General features: G+C 46.7%; 1 protein-coding gene across 1 annotated transcript in view; it reads right to left on the bottom strand.

Annotated features, from left to right (window-relative positions):
* MKLN1 (muskelin 1) overlaps nucleotides 1-16469 on the bottom strand; it is a 266746-nt gene that overhangs the window by 205285 nt on the left and 44992 nt on the right. The gene's annotated exons all lie outside the window — the stretch shown is intronic.

Raw genomic sequence — 16469 nt, 5'->3', positions numbered from 1 at the left:
CAAAAGAGCTCTGTTTTACAGGCCCTGTGGAATTGAAGCAGATCCCGCAGGGCCCAGATCTCCAGGGGGAGCTCATTCCACCAGGCAGGGGTCAGTGCTGAAAAGACCCTCCCCCCCCCCTCGTTGAGACCATATGGACGTCTCTGGGGCCGGGTATTACCAAAAGATGTTGGTTTGCTGATCATAAGGACCTACGGGGCTCATACAGGGAGAGGCAGTTCCAATCCTGACCAGATTCTTCTACCTTGCAATAATTCACCCTCCGCTTCCCATACAATGCAGCGTGAGCAGCGGTTGGAATGTTGGACTAGGACAGGGGTGGGCAAACTGCGGCTCAGGAGTCACGTGTGGCTCTTCCCCACATATCTCTCAAAGCCCCCACTGGCCAGCTTGCTTCTCCAAGCCAAGCTAGCCGGCAGCTTGGAGAATGCATTTAAAGTTGCTTTCTTTCCACCTCCTCCCTTCCCCCATCTATTTGCCTTCCTTCCTTCCTTCCTTGCGGCTCTCAAACATCTGGTATTCCTGTCTTGTGGCTCTCAAACATCTGATGTTTATTCTATGTGGCTCTTAGGTTAAGCAAGTCTGGCCACCCCTGGACTAGGATCTGGGAGACCCAGGTTCGAATCCTCTGTCATGGAAGCTCGCTGGGTGACCTTGGGCCGGTCACACACACCCTCAGCCTGACATACAACATAGGACTGGTGTGAGGGTGAAATGGAGGGGATGAGAATTATGGAAAACACGTTGTGCCCCCCCCCCACCAGAGAGAAATACGGGGTATAAATGAAGTAACTAAATAAATCATCAACATTTGCATCTACATTCCCACCTACACAAAATCCTCAATACCTCAACCATCGATATGAATAGTTCCTTACGCCCAGGGGTGGAATTCTAGCAGGAGCTGCTTTGCATATTAGGCCACACCTCCCTGATATAGCCAATCCTCCTGGAGCTTCCAGCAGGCCCTGTACGAAGAGCCCTGTAAGGAATTCTAGCAGGACCTCCTTTGCATATTAGGCCACACACCCCGATGTAGCCAATCCTCCTGGAGCTTCCAGCAGGCCCTGTACGAAGAGCCCTGTAAGGAATTCTAGCAGGACCTCCTTTGCATATTAGGCCACACACCCCTGATGTAGCCAATCCTCCTAGAGCTTACGGTAGGCCCTGTACTAAGAGCCCTGTAAGCTCTTGCAGGATTGGCTACATCAGGGAGGTGTGGCCTAATATGCAAAGCAGCTCCTGCTAGAATTCCAGCCCTGCTTACGCCTTTGGCCTGGGGGGGGGGCGGGGGAGCGATCTTTATATCAGTATATCAAAAACAAGACTGTAATTTGGGAACACCCTCCACTGTCCCAGTCACCAACTAACTGCTACTTTTTAAAATGTAAAGCATCAGACAAGATATAACTCCGAATTGGGCAGTTAAACACCTGGATTTGAAGGCCCCCCTCCTTCACAAAGTTCTACGCATCTGAAGCAATCTGGACAATGGAGAAAGACAACAACAGATCATCTGATTCATAGCCAGGTTTGATAAAACTATGCTTTTCCTTCTTAAAGATGAAGACTGCATGCAGCTTCAATCTGTTACGACATACGACGCCACTTAAAGAGCTCTTTGGAGGCAGCAAAACCTAGAAACAATTCCAGCCTCCCAGGGCTCATTGTTTCAAATCGTGCTTCCATCGTGGTTCGACATCATTTCAAACAGTTACCTAAAACGGGCTTAAAAGGAAAACACATCAGGAAACTTTCCGCTTTTCTCCCAAAAGATATAAATCACGTTGGGCGTGCACGACTGGTAATAAACTAGTGTTAAGTCTGGTTTGGGAGGCTTCGTAGCACAGCCTGCAGAGACAAAATGCTTCCTATGCCTCTCCCTTTGCTCAGTGCCAAGTAGAAAACCTCCATCGTCATCGACGAAAATTAAAGTCACAAGGAGAGCTGGAGCAGAACCAACAGATCAGATTGCTCTGATGCAAGCCTGAGCCATTATAACTTGGCTCCTTCTTCTGAAACTAATCACAGATACAGGAAAGAGAGAGAGAGAGAGAGAAAGCGAGAGAGAGAGAGAAAAGAAAGAGAGAGAAAGAAAGAATGAGAGAGAGAGAGAGAAAGAGAGGAGAGAGAGAGAAAAGAAAGAGAAAGAGAAAGAAAGAAAAAGAGGAGAGAGAAAGGAAGGAAGGAAGGAAGGAAGGAAGGAAGGAAGGAAGGAAGGAAGGAAGGAAGGAAGGAAGGAAGGAAGGAAGGAAGGAAGGAAGGAAGGGAGGGAGGGAGGGAGGGAGGGAGGGATATTGGATTTATATCCCGCCCTCCACTCCGAAGAGCAAGTGGAGGAGTGGGGAATCAAACCCGGTTCTCCCAGATAAGACTCTGCACACTTAACCACTACACCAAAGAAAGAAAGAAAGAAAGAGTGAGAGAGAAAGAGAGGAGAGAGAGAGAAAAGAAAGAAAGAGAGAGAAAGAAAGAAAGAGAGGAGAGAGAGAGAAAGCGAGAGAAAGAAAGAATGAGAGAAAGAGAGAAGAAAGAGAGAGAGAAAGAACGAGAGAAAGAGAGAAGAAAGAGAGAGAGAAAGAAGAAAAAAAAAGAAAAAAGAAAGAAAGAAAGAAAGAAAGAAAGAAAGAAAGAAAGAAAGAAAGAAAGAAAGAAAGAAAGAAAGAAAGAAAGAAAGAAAGAGCGAGCCCTGGTCACCACAGTCAGCTTTTGTCCTGCATTTTCTCAGATCTTCTCCCCTCCATGCCAGCCATTAATCCTCAATCAAAAACAAGGAAACAGTAGGCTGAAAGGTGGGGACCGTGACTGAGGAGAGTCCCCAAACAAGCAGGAGGAGGAAGAGAGCAGCTAATGCCAAGGTTTCCATTCCAGGGGCATGGGGCCATCTGCCAGTCTGCAATGCTGCCCCCCCCCCCGCTAATATGTGCCAGGCGGTGGCAGGGGTCTACTGCCTTCCCTGCAAGTCGTTGGGGAGAAAGCAGGAGTCAAGTTGCACCTGTAAGACGAACCAAGTTTTATTCAGAACGTAAGCTTCCGCGTGCTCTCGAAGCACAGCTCATCAGACAAGGGGGTCAGGTATAGATCCCTCGTCCGATGAAGCCTGCTTACAGAGCACCCGAAAGCGTACGTTCTGAATAGAACTTGGTTGGTCTTAAAGGTGCCACCTGACTCTTGCTTTGTTCAGCGGCTATAGACCCACACGGCTGCCCATCAGGATCTATCTTCATTGGGGAGATACAGGGAAGGGGGGAATGTGAGCTGCATCCCACAAGCAGGCCCAAAGGGGAAACCAACTCCTAAGAATCTATTTGCGATGCGCAGGGGGGAGGGAGAGAACTAAGCCAAAGGTTCTGCAGTCGGATGTTACCTACAGCCGGTCTTTAAACGGACGTCAAATCATAAATTATACACCATGCCATTTATAAAGAGCCGGAATAGCAAAGCAGTTATAATCTCAGACTAAGATGGGGAGTGGCCAAATTTGCTTAATGTAAGAGAGAGGAAGAAGAGGAAGAGGAAGAATAAGAGTGCAGATTTATACCCTGCCCTTCTCTCTGACTCAAGAGACAGAGCGGCTTACAATCTCCCGTATCTTCTCCCCCCACAACAGACACCCGGTGAGGTGGGTGGGGCTGAGAGGGCTCTCACAGCAGCTGCCCTTTCAAAGACAACTCTTGCAAGAGCTACAGCTAACCCAAGGCCATCCCAGCAGCTGCAGGTGGAGGAGAGGGGAATCAAACCTGGTTTTCCCACGTAAAAGTCCACGCACGTAACCACTACATCAAACAGAAGAAGAAGACTGCAGATTTATACCCTGCCCTTCTCTCTGAATCAGAGACTCCTATATCTTCTCCCCCCACAACAGACACCCGGTGAGGTGGGTGGGGATGAGAGGGCTCTCACAGCAACTGCCCTTTCAAGGACAACTCTTGCGAGAGCTACAGCTAACCCAAGGCCATCCCAGCAGCTGCAGGTGGAGGAGAGGGGAATCAAACCCGGTTCTCCCACATAAGAGTCCGCACGCTTAACCACTACACCCAACTGGATCAAAATGTCAGATGTCTGAGAGCCACAAGACATGAACGTCAGATGAGGCAGGAAGGGAGGAAGGGAGAGGCCAAACTGCAGCTCTTTCACACATATCGTGTGGCTCTCAAAGCCCCCATTGGCTGCCTTAGCTTGCAGAACAGATTTAAAGAGGCCAATGTCTTTTCCAAGCCAGCCAATGGGGGCTTTGAGAGCCACACGATATGTGTGAAAGAGCTGCAGTTTGGCCACCCCTGGACTAAGTTATGGGAGGCTCAGATTCTGGACTCCACTCTGCCACAGTGCTTACTGATGAGCTTTAGCCTACCGTACCTCACAAGATAGTTGTAGGGATTTAAAAAACTGACATGTGCATCGTCTTCTGAGCTCCTTGGAGAAAGAGCAGGATAAAAATTTACTTAATAATAACCGACAGCAACAGGAGCAGATGAGCCTGTCTAGAAATGGCCCATCCAGTCCAATACTCAGTGTCACATAAGAACATAAGAGAAGCCATGTTGGATCAGGCCAATGGCCCATCCAGACTGAAACTCTGTGTCACAGAAGAACATAAGAGAAGCCATGTTGGATCAGGCCAGTAGCTCATCCAGTCCAACATCCTGTGTCACATAAGAACATAAGAGAAGCCATGTTGGATCAGGCCAGTAGCCCATCCAGTCCAACATTCTGTGTCACATAAGAACATAAGAGAAGCCATGTTGGATCAGGCCAGTAGCCCATCCAGTCCAACATCCTGTGTCACATAAGAACAGAAGAGAAGCCATGTTGGGTCAGGCCAATGGCCCATCCAGTCCAACACTCTGTGTCATATAAGAACATAAGAGAAGCCATGTTGGATCAGGCCAATGACCCAGCCAGTCCAACACTCTTTGTCACATAAGAACATAAGAGAAGCCATGTTGGATCAGGCGAATGGCCCCTCCAGTCCGACACTCTGTGTCACATAAGAACATAAGAGAAGCCATGTTGGATCAGGCCAGTAGCCCATCCAGTCCAACATCCTGTGTCACATAAGAACATAAGAGAAGCCATGTTGGATCAGGCCAGTAGCCCATCCAGTCCAACATTCTGTGTCACATAAGAACATAAGAGAAGCCATGTTGGATCAGGCCAGTAGCCCATCCAGTCCAACATCCTGTGTCACATAAGAACAGAAGAGAAGCCATGTTGGGTCAGGCCAAATGCCCATCCAGTCCAACACTCTGTGTCATATAAGAACATAAGAGAAGCCATGTTGGATCAGGCCAATGACCCAGCCAGTCCAACACTCTTTGTCACATAAGAACATAAGAGAAGCCATGTTGGATCAGGCCAATGGCCCCTCCAGTCCGACACTCTGTGTCACAGAAGAACATAAGAGAAGCCATGTTGGATCAGGCCAGTAGCCCATCCAGTCCAACATTCTGTGTCACATAAGAACATAAGAGAAGCCATGTTGGATCAGGCCAATGGCCCATCCAGTCCGACACTCTGTGTCACATAAGAACATAAGAGAAGCCATGTTGGATCAGGCCAATGGCCCATCCAGTCCAACACTCTGTGTCACATAAGAACATAACAGAAGCCATGTTGGATCAGGCCAGTGGCCCATCCAGACCAACACTCTGTGTCACATAAGAACATAAGAGAAGCCATGTTGGATCAGGCCAATGGCCCATCCAGTCCAACACTCTGTGTCACTGAAGAACATAAGAGAAGCCATGTTGGATCCGGCCAATGGCCCATCCAGTCCAACACTCTGTGTCACAGAAGAACATAAGAGAAGCCATGTTGGATCAGGCCAATGGCCCATCCAGTCCAACACTCTGTGTCACAGAAGAACATAAGAGAAGCCATGTTGGGTCAGGCCAATGGCCCATCCAGTCCAACACTCTGTGTCATAGAAGAACATAAGGGAAGCCATGTTGGATCAGGCCAATGGCCCATCCAGTCCAACACTCAATGTCACATAAGAACATAAGAGAAGCCATGTTGGATCAGGCCAATGGCCCATCCAGTCCAACACTCTGCGTCACAGAAGAACATAAGGGAAGCCATGTTGGATCAGGCCAATGGCCCATCCAGTCCAACACTCAATGTCACATAAGAACATAAGAGAAGCCATGCTGGATCAGGCCAATGGCCCATCCAGTCCAACACTCTGCGTCACAGAAGAACATAAGGGAAGCCATGTTGGATCAGGCCAATGGCCCATCCAGTCCAACACTCAATGTCACATAAGAACATAAGAGAAGCCATGTTGGATCAGGCAAGAGGCCCATCCAGTCCAACACTCTGTGTCACATAAGAACATAAGAGAAGCCATGTTGGATCAGGCCAATGGCCCATCCAGTCCAACACTCTGTGTCACATAAGAGAAGCCATGTTGGATCAGGCCAATGGCCCCTCCAGTCCAACACTCCGACTAGACTAGAACACTAGAAGCCTTCCCACGGGTGCCCCTCCCCCAAGCACCAAGAATACAGAGCCTCGCTTGCTCCAGACAGAGAGTTCCATCTATACCCCATGGCTAATAGCCACTGATGGGCCGCTGCTCCAGATGTTGATCCAATCCCCTCTTGAATTCCAGGGGTGCTCACAGGCTCAAGAATGTGATGGCCAGAACTCCCTTTTCTGACTTAACAGAAGAAAATTGAGACCAGGTTGATAACATAAAAGACGACGCCGTAGGAGGGACCGAGAAGCAATGCTGGCCTACACAGGAAAATATAATATAATATTTATTCATTCATTCATTCATTCATTTATTATTTGTTTGTTTGTTTGTTCGATTTAAATCCTGCCTTCTCTTCCAAGGCAGACTCAGGGCAGCTTCCGTATTCATGTATATATATGAAATATAAAAATACATTAAGACAGGGGTGGCCAGCGGTAGCTCTCCGGATGTTTTTTTTTTTTTTTTTGCCTACAACTCCCATCAGCCCCAGCCATTGGCTATGCTGGCTGCGGCTGATGGGAGTTGTAGGCAAAACACATCTGGAGAGCTACCGTTGGCCACCCCTGCATTAAGACATAAAAAACATAAAATCATAAAAATCAAAACATTTCAAGTGCTACATTAATCTTTAGACAGCAATCTGCTCGATAAGATGGATAGCTGCTTAGTCTGTTTTTATGCTACATTTTACTATTCTGCTGTTCCGGCTGGATGTTCTATATAGAAACAGATCTTAGGTTCATCCTAGAGGTGGCCCAGGTGTTTCGAAACCTGTTGCAGCCTGTGATCTTAATTAACAAAGGCCTGGTGGAAGAGCGCTATCTTGCAGGCCCTGCGGAACTGTTCGAGCTCTCGCAAGGCCCTAACCTCCTCAGGGAGCTTGTTCCACCAGCATGGAGCTACAACAGAAAAGGCCATGGCACTGGTCATCATGAGTCTGGCCTCTTTGAGGCCAGGGACTGAAAGCAAGTTTTGTGACTCTGACCGAAGTGCTCTCCGGGGAACATGTGGGGAAAGGCGGTCTCGAAGGTATACCAAGCAAAAATATGAGAACAAATGAAGAATGTAAGACTATAGTTGGGAGAATCTTCAGAAGGTGGTCACAACATCTAAGCAGTTTCCCAAAACAACCCTCCGGAATGTCTTCTCTTTGTCGGTACTAAAATGATCCTTCACAGCACGTTTCCATGTTCATTTGAGAAGAGAACAACATCCTAAGAACATAAGAGAAGCCATGTTGGATCAGGCCAATGGCCCATCCAGTCCAACATTTTGTGTCACATAAGAACATAAGAGAAGCCATGTTGGGTCAGGCCAATGGCCCATCCAGTCCAACACTTTGTGTCACATAAGAACTTAAGAGAAGCCATGTTGGGTCAGGCCAATGGCCCATCCAGTCCAACACTTTGTGTCACATAAGAACATAAGAGAAGCCATGTTGGATCAGGCCAATGGCCCATCCAGTCCAACACTCCGTATCACACAGTGGCCAATACACACACACACACACACACACACACACACTGTGGCTAATAGCCACTGATGGGCCTCTGCTCCATATTTTTATCCAATCCCCTCTTGATGATGGCTATGCTTGTAGCCACCGCCACCTCCTGTGGCAGTGAATTCCATGTGTTAATCACCCTTTGGGTGAAGGACTTCCTTTAATCCGTTTTAACCTGACAGCTCAGCAATTTCATCGAATGCCCACGCGTTCTGGTATCGTGAGAAAGGGAGAAAAGTACTTCTTTCTCTACTTTCTCCATCCCATGCATAATCCTGTAAACCTCTATCATGTCACCCCGCAGTCGACGTTTCTCCAAGCTAAAGAGCCCCAAGCGTTTTAACCTTTCTTCATAGGAAAAGTGTTCCAAACCTTTAATCATTCAAGTTGCCCTTTTCTGCACTTTTTCCAATGCTATAATATCCTATAGTATAATTATAACATTATAAATAATATAATATCCAGAATATAATATTCTGGAATGTTTGGGACATTATCACGTCGGGAAAGGAGTATCACCTGCAGAAAGGAAAGTTCAGCCACCTGGAAGCACAACCTCTATCCAAAAAAAGTTCCAGAGGGTTCTCAAAGTGAAAATACAGGCCATGTTTTACAAAACAACCTTAAGTGGGCTTTCAGGTCTTGGAATACTGGCCCGGCACTTAAAACTAGCACTAGCTGTTTTATGGGATATTTTATAGATTAGCTTCCAAGTACTTATCAGAATTAAGGTGAGGTGCTTCATTGCTAAAATATTTAAAGCGGCAGTAATGCATCTGAATTTTTACTGCCTCGGGGCAGTAATGCATCTAAATTTTTACGATCACAAACTGTCCAAGATACGCCCTTTTTGCTCTTGTCGGTATAACTTCGAGCACACCCTCATTTTCAGGGATGGTCCTGAATTCATTCCCCGACTGCTCCTTCGGTTGGATCTTGTTGCAAGTGGTGTCTTTCTGCGAGATCGCCTTGCCACCACTGTTCCCCCTTAGCTGAGGTAGCGTGAGCTGGCTCACAGATTTTTTTAGCCTCCTGCTCACACCTTTTCGTCTTTGCGCAGGAAAAATGGCCCCGAGAGCACACTAATTTATGCAGGAGCTCACAATTTTAATGCCAGTCGCTCACAAACGCTTGGGACTCTTTAGCTTGGAGAAACATCGACTGCGAGGTGACATGATAGAGGTTTACAAGATAATGCATGGGATGGAGAAAGGAGAGAAAGAGGTACTTTTCTCCCTTTCTCACAATACAAGAACTCGTGGGCATTCCATGAAATTGCTGAGCAGACAGATTAAAACGGATAAAAGGAAGTCCTTCTTCACCCAAAGGGTGATTAACATATGGAATTCACTGCCACAGGAGGTGGTAGCGGCCACAAGCATGGCCACCTTCAAGAGGGGGTTAGATAAAAATATGGAGCAGAGGTCCATCAGTGGCTATTAGCCATTGGCCTGATCCAACATGGCTTGTCTTATGTTCTTATGTACAACTTTAATGCCAGTAGCTCACAACTTTAATGCCAGTAGCTCACAACATAGAATTTTTGCTCACAAACTCTGCAGCTTAGAGGGAACGCTGCCTGCCACACCGGCCTTTCTGCGGTTTGCTGTTTTTAGTATTAACCCTGTCTGCCTAGTGGATCCACGTTTCGTGGACATGACTGGCTCACAAAAACTTGTGCCAGAATTTTAGCCGCACGGACGTTATGTGCGCAAATGTGGAAGCGAGACAAAATACCAGGAAAGTGGAACTGAATTATGAAAATTATGCATTGGAGTGAAATGGACAAGCTTACAAGAATCTTAAAAGAATATGATATAGAAAAGTTTAAAAATGAGTGGGGAACATTTCAGAAGTATGCTGAAAAACAATGGAAGGTGAAAGGACCTTTGGTGATTTTTGATAATAGTTAAATGCTAGGGGAGAGGTAAATGGACTATAGTTAAAAAATGTGACTATGAGATTATACCCTTTCTTTTTTTCAACCTATTTTGATAAGGTTGAAGTTAGACTATGGGAATATATATTTCTTCAATTTTATTTTCATGACAAGGATTGAGGACTAAAGGATTGTAACAAAGATGGATAATAATTATAGCAAATGGTTTTTTCCTCATCTTTCTTTTACTATAGTTATAAGTTTTTTTCTGAAGGTTCTTAAAATGTTAAAACTACCTTTTATTTCTTGTTAGTATTTCAAGTGACATGCACCGGTGGAGGTCACGAAAAGGGGGGGAGGGAGGTGGAAAATGCGATGCAATGTATTGGTACTAAATTTTTAATAACAGTTGAATAATAATATAATATGTTGCAGAATAATTTAAAAAAAACAACCTTGTGCCAGAATAAGCTGCTAATGTCTCTCAGTGGAACAGGCTTCCACAGGAGGTGGTGGGCTCTCCTTCCTTGGAGGTTTTTAAACACAGGCTAGATGGCCCTCTGACAGCATTGAGGAACCTGTGATTTTAAAGGGGGGGAGTATTTGTGAGTTTCCTGCATTGTGCAGGGGGTTGGACTCGATGACCCAGGAGGTACCTTCCAACTCTATGATTCTATGTTTACAATGCCCTTAGACGGGGGGGGGGGGACTACGGCTCGGGAGCCACATGTGGCTCTTTTACACGTATTGTGTGGTTCTTGAAGTACCCACCGCCCCGTCGGCTGCCTTGAAGAAGGTATTTATCTCTTTAAAATCACTTCTCCAAGCCAAGCCAGCCAGCAGCTTGGCAAATACAATTAAAGTTTAAGTTGCTTTCTTTCCACCTCCTCCTTTCTTTCCTTCCTTCCTTCCTTCCTTCCTTCCTTCCTTCCTTCCTTCCTTCCTTCCTTCCTTCCTTCCTTCCTTCCTTCCTTCCTTCCTTCCTTCCTTCCTTCCTTCCTCCCTCAAACATTTGACAGTTATGTCTTTCGGCTCTCAAACATCTGATATTTATTCTAAGCGGCTCTCACGCTAAGCAAGTTTGGCCACCCCTGCGCTAGACTGGTTTAATTTCGATGCCCGAAAAGATAAGCCTGAACCGAGTTTGAGAGACGGAAGGGGAGACTCCGGAAGAAGCTAATATCATCCCATACCCTATTTCCCATAGGGCTGCCAACTTCCAGGTGACACCTGGAGATCGCCTACCACTACAATTGATCTCCGCAGAGCCCAGATCAGTTTCCCCAGAGAAATTGCCTCCTTTGGAATATGGATGCCGTTATTATAGCCGGCTTAGGTCCATTTTCTCTCCAAATTTCACCTTCCCCAGTCTCCACTCCCCAAACCTCCAGGCATTTCCCAACCCAGAAAACCAACATTGTCATGCTCTGGCTAACAATGTTTAGTAAAACCTTTTTACAAGTCACGTAATCTTTTTGTCCACATTATAAAGAAGTACAACATTACAATATTAAAAGAAAAGTCCGTCCAATGAGCACGATAGAGGCCCATATTGTTAAAAAAAACCCACTGAATTGGAACAAGAGGCTGATAACCCTGAAGGAAATAGGAATACGCCTGAGGAATTTTGACAAAATGAGCCTAGAAAAGGGGTGGCCAATGGTAGCTCTCCAGATGTTTTTTTGCCTACAACTCCCATCAGCTCCAGCCATTGGCCATGCTGGCTGGGGCTGATGGGAGTTGTAGGCAAAAATCATCTGGAGAGCTACCGTTGGCCACCCCTGGCCTAGAAGAAGAAGAAGACTGCAGATTTATACCCTGCCCTTCTCTCTGACTCAAGAGACTCAGAGCAACTTACAAACTCCTATATCGTCTTCCCTCACAACAGACACCCTGTGAGGTGGGTGGGGCTGAGAGACTCTGACAGAAGCTGCCCTTTCAAGGATAGCTCTGTAAGAGCTATGGCCATTCCAGCAGCTGCAAGTGGAAGAGCGGGGAATCAAACCCGGTTCTCCCAGATAAGAGAGCCATGGCTGACCCAAGGCCATTCCAGCAGCTGCAAGTGGAAGAGCGGGGAATCAAACCCGGTTCTCCCAGATAAGAGAACTCTGGCTGACCCAAGGCCATTCCAGCAGCTGCAATTGGAGGAGTGGGGAATCAAACCCGGTTCTCCCAGATAAGAGAGCTCTGGCTGACCCAAGGCCATTCCAGCAGCTGCAAGGGGAGGAGTGGGGAATCAAACCCGGTTCCCCCAGATAAGAGAGCTCTGGCTGACCCAAGGCCATTCCAGCAGCTGCAAGTGGAGGAGTGGGGAATCAAACCCGGTTCTCCCAGATTAGAGAGCTCTGGCTGACCCAAGGCCATTCCAGCAGCTGCAAGTGGAGGAGTGGGGAATCAAACCCGGTTCTCCCAGATAAGAGAGCTCTGGCTGACCCAAGGCCATTCCAGCAGCTGCAAGTGGAGGAGTGGGGAATCAAACCCGGTTCTCCCAGATAAGAGTCTGTGCGCTTAACCACTACACCAAACCGGCTCTCTGAGGCTTTTCAGTTTAGAAAAGAGGCAACTAAGGGGGAAACACGATAGATAAAATGATGCCTAGGGTGAAGACAGCTGACAAAGAGAAATAACAGGGTGCTCATTGGATGGACCTTTCTTGTAATATTGTAATGCTGTACTTCTTTATAGATTATATGACAAAAAGATTATATGACTTTTTAAAAAGATTTTACTAAACATTGTTAGGCAATACATCACAGTGCTTCTTTTTTGTATTGCCTGTAATATGAACTGTGATCCCAGGTTATTGGTATCTCCCAACCCAGAGCTGGCAACCCGAACGGCAGGCCATTTTTCACTTTCAGAATCAGACAGTATTTAAAATTTTACTTTAATAACCCCCCTTTCATAGAATCACAGAGTTGGAAGGGACCTCCAAGGTGATCAGTAACGTTATATCAGTAACGTTGTCCAGCCATCTCCTCTTTTGCCGTCCCCTTTTTCTTTTGCCTTCTGTCTTTCCCAGCATCAGGGTCTTCTCCAGGGAGTGCTCCCTTCTCATTGGGTGGCCAAAGGATTTGAGCTTCAGCTTCAGCATCTGACCTTCCAGGGAACAGTCTGGGTTGATTTCCCTTAGGACTGACTGACTGGATCTTCTTGCAGTCCAAGGGACTCTCAAGAGTCTTCTCCAGCACCACAATTATTGACTGTAGTCTGCTGTACATGACGCCTGTTTTATAGTATGGTGTATGATTGATTTTATGGATATGTAACTATATAGCAGCCCCGTGGCGCAGCGTGGTAAAGCTGCAGTACTGCAGTCCTAACCTCTGCTCACCACCTGAGTTTGATCCCGGCAGAAGTTGGGTTCAGGTAGGCGGCTCAAGGTTGACTCAGCCTTCCATCCTTCCGAGGTCGGTAAAATGAGTCCCCAGCTTGCTGGGTGGGGGGAAAGCGTAGATGACTGGGGAAGGCAAGGGCAAACCACCCCGTAAAAAGTCTGCCGTGAACACGTCGTGATGCAACGTCACCCCAGAGTCAGAAACGACTGGTGCTTGCACAGGGGGCTACCTTTAACTACTTTATTGTATTTATTGTAGTGATTTTAATATTGTTGGAAGCCGCTCCGAGCTGTTTCGGGAGGAGCGGGATATAAATGCGCAGAAATAAAATAAAATAAATAGTCAGAGCCAACTGAAATGTTAATTTCAAAACCCTATTAAATGGGGAACGAGCTACAGTAGTACTAAATTTTTTTTCTTTGACATTTCCCCTTAACAGTTTTTGCTCCTTCAAAGCAACCTGAATATCCTTGCCTAGTTTGATCTCGCGGGAAGCCAAGCAGGGTCGGCCAAAATTAGCGCTTGGATGTTCCCAAGGGTGAAATTTTAGCAGGAGCTCTTTTACATATTAGGCCACACACCCCTTGTGTAGCCAATCCTCCTTGAGCTTACAGCAGGCCCTGGATGAAGAGCCCTGTAAGGAATTCTAGCAGGACCTCCTTTGCCTATTAGGCCACACACCCCTGATGCAGCCAATCCTCCTGGAGCTTACAGCAGGCCCTGTACAAAGAGCCCTGTAAGGAATTCTAGCAGGACCTCCTTTGCCTATTAGGCCACGCCCCCCTGATGTAGCCAATCCTCCTGGGGCTTACAGCAGGCCCTGTACGAAGAGCCCTGTAAGGAATTCTAGCAGGACCTCCTTTGCATATTAGGCCACACCCCTCTGATGTAGCCAATCCTCCTGGAGCTTACAGCAGGCCCTGTACAAAGAGCCCTGTAAGGAATTCTAGCAGGACCTCCTTTGCCTATTAGGCCACGCCCCCCTGATGTAGCCAATCCTCCTGGGGCTTACAGCAGGCCCTGTACAAAGAGCCCTCTAAGGAATTCTAGCAGGACCTCCTTTGCCTATTAGGCCACACACCCCTGGTGTAGCCAATCCTCCAAGCGCTTACAAGGCTCTTTTTTTGGAAGCTCGTGGAGGATTGGCTACATCATGGGGTGTGGCCTAATATGCAAAGGAGCTCCTGCTAAAATTCCACCCCTGGATGTTGCAATCACCGAGGGAGATGGCAGTTGCTATGGAGAAGGCGGCAATGGCAAAGCACCTCTTGCCTTGAAAACGCCACGATCCCAGAGTCACCAGGAGCCTCGCAACACACGATTGCATCGTCTGCTGCAATGCACAAGAGAACTCAACGTAACACATGGCAAGCTATCTGTAAGCAGGGGTTCCCTTGGAGAGAAAGACAGGTTAGAAGCTTTTAAAAATAAATATTATTAAGTCTGTGAAAGCTGATAACTCCTCGGGGGGGGGGGGGAACGCAAGCTTCCAAAATGACATACCGAAAGAAAACTCAAGCTGTTGCCAGTTGGATTCCTGAACGAGGGCTGTAAATACCGGCAGTGGGAATGCTGTGGATGGTACATTACGGCATTTGTATGCAAGACGTCCAGGTTCGAATCTTCCCTTGAACGGGGAGATGTGTGGAGCAAGTTACTGTACATCTAGGGTTGTCAAGTCCAATTCAAGAAATATCTGGGGACTTTAGGGGTGGATCCAGGAGACTTTGGGGGTGGAGCCGGGAGACACTGGGGTGGAACCAGGTAAAGGGTGTGATAACTGAACTCCAAAGGGAGTTCTGGCCACCACATTTAAAGAGACCACACACCTTTTAAATGCCTTCCCGCTGGAAATATTGAAGGATAGCGGCACCTTCTTTTGGGGCTCACAGAATTGGATCCCCTGGTCCAATCCTTTTGAAACGTGGAGGGTGTTTTGAGGAGAGGCACTGGATGCTATGCTGACAATTTGGTGCTTCTACCTCAAAAGACAGCTGCCCCAGATGCCCACGGATCAATTCTCACCTGCCCTCACCTGGGGACTCTGTAAATAAAAAACCGCTAAGAGACACCATAGATTTTAAACAACCAGACAGTGTAATGTAGAGGTCAGCAGTGTTCTGACCAAGCTTGCACATAGTACTTCAAATAAACAAGAGCATGTAGCAAAAAGATATTCACAGAAGACAGTTCAAAAACGGTCTTTCCAATCACAAAGGAGTAACAATATTGCAGTATTTAGTTCATGGAACTAAAGGAAGCCCTTCCAAAGATGTCTGTTGTAAATATCAAGATGTTTCATCCATCTTTCTTTCCAAATAAGTTTGGAGACTTATTTATCACTGGAACCCAATCTTTACGATACATTCATAGAAGACCAACAAGGTTCAGAACATGTCTGTTAGATTTCCAGGTTTCCAGAGAGCCAGTTTGGTGTAGTGGTTAAGTGCGTGGACTCCTATCTGGGAGAACCGGGTTTGATTCCCCACTCATCCACTTGCACCTGCTGGCATGGCCTTGGGTTAGTCATAGCTTTGGCAGAGGTTGTCCTTAAAAGGGCAGCTGCTGTGAGAGCCCTCTCAGCCCCACCCACCTCACAGGGTGTCTGTTGACATAGGAAATTGTAAGCCGCTCTGAGTCTCCAATTCAGAGAGAAGGGCAGGGTATAAATCTGCAATTCTTCTTCTTCTAGGAATGTATTGTAAAGATTGAGTTCCAGTGATAAATAAACCTCCAAACTGAAGAAAGACGGATGAAACATCTTGACACCTAGAACAGGCATCTTTGGAAGGGCTTCCTTTAGTTCCATGAACTAAATATTGGAATAGTGTTACTCCTTTACGATTGGAAAGACTATTTTTGAACTGCCTTCTGTGAATATCTTTTTGCTACATGCTCTTGCTTATTTGAAGTTCTACGTGCAAGCTTGGTCAGAACACCACTGACTTCTACATTACACTGCCTGGTTGTTTAAAATTTTTGGTGTCTCTTAGCAGCTTTTTATTTACACCGCTGTACGCTAATATCCTACAGTTTTGCTCACCTGTCGACTGGCAGCCCTCGATATCTCCCAGTCAATGCTACCCCAAAAAGACATTTCAGGATAAAATGTGATCTCCTAAAACAAAAACACAAGATGAACGAGCCGGGACTCCAAATCCCAATGTTGAGCAGAAAACTTGTCAACGTGTTTGTACTCAACACCGCGAAAAAGCATCAAAGCTCCCAAATTGCCAGAAAACATGCTTTTCCCCCTCCGTTTTG

Source organism: Heteronotia binoei, chromosome 8 (genome assembly GCF_032191835.1).
Source record: "Heteronotia binoei isolate CCM8104 ecotype False Entrance Well chromosome 8, APGP_CSIRO_Hbin_v1, whole genome shotgun sequence".
NCBI lineage: Eukaryota > Metazoa > Chordata > Lepidosauria > Squamata > Gekkonidae > Heteronotia > Heteronotia binoei.
This window is presented reverse-complemented; position numbering and strand designations above follow the sequence as displayed.